Source organism: Orbicella faveolata, unplaced genomic scaffold (genome assembly GCF_042242905.1).
Source record: "Orbicella faveolata isolate gen_17 unplaced genomic scaffold, um_ofav_v1 contig_24, whole genome shotgun sequence".
NCBI classification, from domain to species: domain Eukaryota; kingdom Metazoa; phylum Cnidaria; class Anthozoa; order Scleractinia; family Merulinidae; genus Orbicella; species Orbicella faveolata.
In genome coordinates this window covers 18,327,501-18,335,008 of record NW_028301552.1, presented here as the reverse complement: position 1 = coordinate 18,335,008, position 7,508 = coordinate 18,327,501, and the positions used below count along the sequence as shown (strand labels likewise).

Sequence of the window (7,508 nt, the reverse complement as noted above, 5' to 3'; positions counted from 1 at the left end):
GACAACAACAACAACTTTGTAATTTCTTTTTTTGCAGTCCACTCTGTATTAGTAACTATCTATCTTATAATAAACTGTTTTGGATCCGCTTGCGCATCCTACCATATTTCTCGTGTGATTTGTTTGTATTACGGGAATTTAAGGGTAAAATGATTCACGTTCGTTTGAGCGAAGCGAATTAGAACGTAATTATAATAGATCACAGAAGACTTCAAAATGTGGTAAGAACATCAGTGACACACTTGCCTGAAAAATTCACAGATTCTGTGACACACTCTTGTAATGGCTTGTGTGAATATTTTTTTTTTGTTTTTACCACATTTTGATGTTATCTGTGATCTACTCAAGGCAGGAAAAAACCCAGGTCTGATTTCCTCAGCCAAGTAAATTTTGCTCTTGGGCAAGTGAAAATAGAAGTTCAGTGGCCCAGTGGGCAAGTGAAATTACAACGTAGTCTTGTGAGTCTGACTAAAAATGCCAGCGTGATAAATGATAATTTCCAGTCATTCCATTTCAAACCTTACGACCTACAGATTAATTAATTATTAGGTTGAAAGCAAGAATTAGTTAGGAATCCGAGCGTACTTCGTTCGCATTTGTTCTCTGATTTCCTAACTGGCCACCACATTGGCAACTAATATTTAAGTGGGGGCAAGTGAAAACTGATATTAACTGGCCCACTGGGCAAGTGACTTACAATTTTTTTCCCTGCCCTGCTACTACTGAACAGATGCATGACACATGAAACCTACATGTATTTGGTAAGAACCCAATTTCGTACAAGTAAAATGTACAGCTGTAACAGGGCTCTAAATTGTTATCTGGTCATTCCAGGGTAAGGCAATTGATTGAAATCGATCCATAAATTGATATAAATCAAGAAATTGAAATTAATGCAAGTGTTATCAGTGTTATCAATCCATTGAAAGAAATTCAAACTCACATGCTAGAGAAGTTTCAAGTTATCGATTTGATTTTACCAGATTTATCAGTCATTAGAGAATCAATTGAAAGTTGGTCTCTCTTTGTTAGCTCACATAAACTGTAGAAAAACTGTGTCCCTCAACACAATGTTTGATTGTAACTTTTTTATGTAGATTTCAAAGGCACTACCAAAGACCCCCAAAACAAAGTCCCCGATACATGTATGCCAGAAAAATATTCTGTTTACAAGATACAATGCTATGTTTTTATGCAATTGTATTCATGATTTCATATTTCACTTCATATCTTTTGTTTATTTCTTTCTTATTAAATGTTGCTTAAAAGATAAGCTAGTATCAGCAAAATTGATAATGCTTATTGAAAATTTGATCGCAATCGATTACTCGTGACGAATCCTTTTATTGATTTCTGATATCATTGACTAATTTCTATTGATTTTTATCAAATAATCAATTGAGTATACTGTGTCGTCCTAGACAAGTAGATTTTCTTGCCTGGGCAAGTTACTCTTCCTTTTTTTTCAAGTCCTGTGTAGTTTTCATGACAGTTTGAGGTACATGTATACCTCCTTATAAAGTATCTTAGTTTTTTTTTTGTTTGTTTGTGAAAGAAAATTCCACAACATTTAACTTACTATCAGTACCAGTGGGTGCAATGTCCATGTACAGTTGTGTATAACAGCATATTGTAACTTGCATGTAGGTACAACTGTAGACACTTGAGTAACTTCAGAATACTTACACTAGCATAAGAGAAATTTCTCTGCTGAAGATGGCACATTACATTTTAGCTTACTAGCATTCACATCAGAGGACAACATAACCTTACAAGAACATGCATCAGAAGGAATCATAAGGTGCATATAAGCCAATAACAAATGTCGCATGCTCTTACTCAGTTATCGAGAACAGACAATAACAGATAGTAAAGCTCTTTATGCACGGCAGGTAAACATCACCAAAGTCGATTCCACAAGCAATGTAACTTCTCCTTGATAATGACACATTCACAACCAAAGACAAAACGACATGTATCTTGACGTTACTTTCCTCTACTCATTCAATTTATGCAAAACTTGCTTACCTGTTGTTGTTGTTCGCCTGTAATCGCTATCTTCAGCTTCTGGGTAACGGAAAACTTTGCCTTGAAACCGTGTACGGTGACGAAGCGAAGGTAGAGTGGATTTTGGCCGGCTAAGACAGAGCTCGAGTTCGATGCAAGTTCCAACGAACTGCCAAACATGGCGGGAGAACCGAGAGAACCTGGTACCTAACATGAAGACCGCTGATTCCTGCTTGTTGGAGATCGGGCACTCACAAGGCTGGTATGCTCTCATAAAGGGACTGGGATAACAGTGATGGCAATGAAAGCACAAAACGGTAGAAATAAAAACAAAACAAAACAAAACAAAACAGTGAACGTGCAAGGGCAGACTTTATTGTATTAATCTTACTTGTAGAATGTTCATGTTTCGGAATATTTAACGCTCTAAATCGATGATATTTCGTTCATTTTCAACGGTTCAGGGGCACAATTGTGACCTCGATCTTTCGTGATATGAGAAATTTAATGTCTGTTGTTATCGGATTGTTTAAAATGTCATTTTGGGTACCGAAAAAAAGTCAGCTGTCATTTTCGGAAAGGCGGTAAGACGTTACGTTTTCGGGAAAAGGACAAAAAAGCCCTAATAAGTTCGAGAATACCCAAGTTCCTATAGAATAACCGAACAAATGAATTCTTTTTGGTGCAACCTAAAATTAATCTACAGAGCTTTGAAAGTACTCCAGATAGCCTAAAACAGCGTTTAAAAGCATTCGAGAGAAAACGGTCGTTGGGTGTCCCTGACGGTTCCCTGCCTAACCTAACTCCGCGTCAGTTCAAACTCGGTCACCAGAGCTCTTTCCGTCTTGAGCTCACGCCACACGTGGCGCTTTCATGGACCTTCATGAATAAATACGTACGTGTCCGAGAATTAATTTTTCTCTTTTCTAGAGACGCAAGCTTGGGACGCCTGCATGTGCAGTAACAATTCTAGTTTTATTTTGTCGTTGTGGGTGCGCGGAAAGTTCACAAGAAGACAGCTTAGAGTAGTGTCGATCAATGCGGCGATTTAGTTTGGTGCATACCTTCTAACCCAACTTCAATTTAAAGCACACTATTGCACACACTTGGACTTTAGAGAAGTTCAAATGCTTCAACGTAAAAGGCACCTTAATGAATGCTTCAGGCTAGGTTTACGGAGCTTTACGGTGGTGTTACATTTTCACTTTACGCGCCTTTAAAAGGTCCCATTTATATGTTCTCGGTTGCTCGAGACAACCCTTCCTCTCCCCCCTCCCCCTCCCCCCACGTTTACCCTGGCCGGGGTAAATTTTCATTTATTTCTTTGCAAAATCCAACCAACCGTTAACAAGAGGATCGCGAACCTGTCGGTAACTTGGAATTTACATCATTTGAACAGTCTCCGTTGGTTGAACCGTTACACCAGAGTTATATTAAATAAGCCCACTTTTCCATTACATGGTTTTTGCAAGGTTTGAGCAGGCCTTCTCTTAAATTTAGATTTTTTTTTTCTAAGAGTCTCCATTTTACATTAACGTGGTCTTTCCAGTTTTTCGAAAAGTCCCCATTATCTCATTTAAATTGTCTTCACAGCCTTTGCAAGGTCCCCCTTTTTAATTTACATGTTTTTAACAGGCTATTTACAGCCCCCCACCGCACCCGTGCAACTTCTAGGTTTTCCATTAACATGGTTTTTACATGTGTCTTACAGGCTCCCTTTCTTTCATTTACATTGTTTTTACATGTTTCTTACAGGCCCCCTTTTTTCATTTACATGGTTTTTACATGTTTCTTACAGGCCCCCTTTTTTCATTTACATGGTTTTTACATGTTTCTTACAGGCCCCCTTTTTTCATTTACATGGTCCTTACAGGGTTACAAACATAACATTTCCAGGCTTTTTACAGCATTCGGTTGAATTATTTACACGTTTCTCACATGGTTTAGCAAAGCAATTTACATGTTTTTTACAAAGGCAGATACTGTAAAAGTGCGTAAAATATTTTACAGGTTTTTACATGTTCTTCAAATGATCATTATTGACAAAGACAATGTAAATCACTATTTACCGAACATTTACATGCTGTACTAAAAGCTGTAAATTTCCTGTAATTTTATTTTACAAAACCCTAACATGTAAATTGTAATTTACAAAGAATGTAAATCAAGATTTACATACTGTAAATTAAAATTGAGATGTGCATGTAAATGTTCAACTTTTCCAGTGAGATGTGCAACCATGCCGACGCAAAGAGAATGTGTTTGTTGCCGAGAACAGCCGGAGTAGGTCACCAAGATGGAAGGTACATTTTGCAGTACAATTGCAATGGACGTAGTTAGCGGAAGAGGAAGTTTATTTTTAATTGTATATTGCTCTCAGAATTGAATTGATGGCTGAAATAAATCCCCAGTATAATGCTTTTGATCTGATTTGTCTCCATTTTTATTTTACTGGCGCTTCAATGCGGAGGGAGTTCTGGTATCACAGAAACTGACGAGTTTTCAATGGTGTGTTTAAATCCGGCGAATGCTTTCCACCTCACAAGTCTGTGTTTTTACTTATAAGATTTGGATCCTTTTTGCCCGTGCTCGTACGTGTTTGCGAGGTTTCTTTACACTTATGGACTACGTGGACTCTTGTGAAATACGCAGTGACTTTACATGTAAGATGCGAAGCGAAATCGACGTCTTTGACGTGAAATGTGAAATTGACGACATTCCTTATCATTACATAAGATTTTTTGTGAGAATTGTAATTTGTATCGTTGGAAAGCTAAACATATGTAATAGATTTTGGACAGAAGAAAAAAGTGTATGCAACTTTTACATGCGTAAACATTAGCTGATGAAGGAAAATTCACTCTGTTAGTGTGTTTATCCGTATCGCATGTATCGTGTTTACTCGCCTCGTTACTTGACAAAGCATGCAGTAAAATTAAAGCTTCCCAAAAATGATGTGAATGAAAAAAACTGTCCTTAATTAATGATGAATCGTGTTGATAAAATTGAAAACAAATTGTAACACATTTCACACAAAATATTATTTACATGCGGATATCGGATTTCGCTATAGCAGGACTTGTTATCAGTAATTGTCGATATGTAGATAGAACTTCTGATGTATTCCAAATCAAATTAGTTAGCATTTAAAAATTTGTAAGTATTTTAACTCATCCCTGGCTGTCAAGGCCGATAATTAAACACGCTCTGATTTTGGCCCACACAAGAGATTTATAAAGCGAAAAAAATACTTTTTCGATAAAAGAAAACCTTAGCGGGTTAGTCTGACGTGTAATTTTAAAGAAATCTGCAGGACATTTGAAGTTCCCACGGTACCCTAAGAAATTTATATTTAATAAATCACTTCCAAAAAACGGATGCAGTCGCTATGCATCAATGAACACGAAAACACGAAAACCCTAGCGCCAGTCTACGAAATATAATGAATTAAAGCTTGTAACATGGCAGCTTTTTTTATAAATACTGGTAAGACTGGTAAATGAAGAAAAGAATTTCATTCAGCCATTTTCCCTGTTACTATAGGAAAAAAGGCGGCAAACAGATTATACATGAAACTGACCCGTGATTCACGCCGTTTCAGCGTCTTTTTCGTGAAAATATATTGCCTGAAGGATCGAAAATTTTTGGCGACTAAAATACTTGTGCTGGCGACCAAACCTAAAAAGGTTTTTCCTTGAAATTTGAGCCCTGTAGTCCAGCGAGGAGCTTCAATTTCTTGCGCAGAAACAATATTTACCCAATCAAGTCAACGACAATTCTGCCGGGCAAAAATATTTTTAAAAATGAAAAGTATAACTGATAGCTACCTCTTTTCGTTCCTTGCGATGCGCCGTTCGCTTCCAATACGTGCCTTTACAAGGGCATTCGGTTGAAAAATTGTCGGAAAGCATTTTTCTTCAATGACCTCCTTCTTGTGTTTCCAGCCACAAGCTCAAATCGGTATTGAGCTTTGAAACAGTCGTCTGTGAAATGCTCGTTGCACACATACACATTTTCGGGTTTTTTTGGCATGAATCTTTCATCCCGACGTAGCTGTTCGAGCCACTTCTTTGGCAATTTTTTGTTCTTTTTAGGCAAGTTAAGGAAAGTCACTCCTCTTTTCCTATCCTTTTCGGTTCCGGTTTTGAAGCCCGGGCCTAATTTTTTAGCTCACAACTGAATTTAGAACAGAAAAGAAGAGCTTTAGCCTTTGAGCTTTGCGCCAATTCGGACGGAATGACGTCACGGATATGCGACCTGGCCTTCAAGATCCTTTCAAAATAGCGGCTCCCGGTGTCGAACTTTTCACTTCTTTTTCATACGCCTTATTCCAAAATGGCGGCTGTCTGAGATGATCTGGGTCAAGTTGCATGAAAACGAGGCATCGAGGGCCATGGCTAAACACAACAGCTATGGCGTCCTTTCGAGACAACATTGTGTCCGGTCCGTCGTTTTTGACGGAGGACGATATTCCTGGTAGTTCGTTGAATGGAAGAGATCCGAATAGGTTGAAGAACTCCGAATTGAAGTTTTGGCTAAAGTGTCGTGGCGATTCGTGCAAAGGATTGTCCACAAAAGCGCAACTTTGTAAGCGGTAAGTGTTGAGTCCGCAAAGCGATAACCTTTTTTGGCGTGGCCTAGATTCTCAATCGCTTCATTCTCTCCCAGGGTAAACGACTACTTGGAAGCGAAGATCGAACATCTTCTTGTCGAGCCCGACGTAAATTTGGTTTGTACCAAGCGCAAAAGGCGACTCCTTGGCCTAGATGATGCTTTAGATCCGAAAACGCCGAACTCTTCAGCTCCTTCTGACAGCACAAAGATGGTAGCTTTTCCTACAGATGGATGGGGAACAGCAGTTGCAAAAAGTCCATTATTTACGTGTACGGAAATGGACAGACATATTGCGAATTCAGGAAAAAAGCACCAACACAGTGAATATCACTCGTTGCCTACAGGACTTCGAAAAGCCAAGGCTTTTCTGGCTGATGAATACCTTCACGAGATCCAGACTCAACAAGATCAAAGATATTTTTATTATCGCGCGAAATGCTTCCACAGTTTCAAAGTCCGCGAGGAACCGCATAACATGAAACTTGCGCTCTGTATTGTTTCTGGAGAGGTAGAATATGCTTACTGTGGGCCAAGTTGTGCTGCTGGAAAGTCAGGCTTCTGCAACCATATCCTAGCTTTGATGATGAAAGTCTACAAATATTCTTTATACGACTGCAAAGATGTTCGGGACCTGAAGGACGAGGAAGATGAAAACCCAACTACAGCATGCACTTCTCCCTTTGCAAACTTGGCACAAATCACGACTTGACGGAATCCGTTCCCAACCTGTCATGGAAGTGGTCATTTCCAACCCTGGAAATAATGCTGACAAAGGCAAGAAGACGGGTGTGACCTGCCTTTTAACTGAAGCAAGGAAAACAGAGAGTGACTCAAATAAAAAACTTCAGAACTTAGTTGAATCTCTTGAGCAACATAGCTCAAAAATT

The 7,508-nt window shown here is 38.7% G+C and overlaps 1 pseudogene; it reads left to right on the top strand.

Moving 5' to 3' along the window:
- The first annotated feature begins 5,844 nt into the window (after positions 1-5,844).
- The window catches only part of LOC149110723 (uncharacterized), a 2,611-nt pseudogene continuing 947 nt past the window's right edge, over positions 5,845-7,508 (top strand).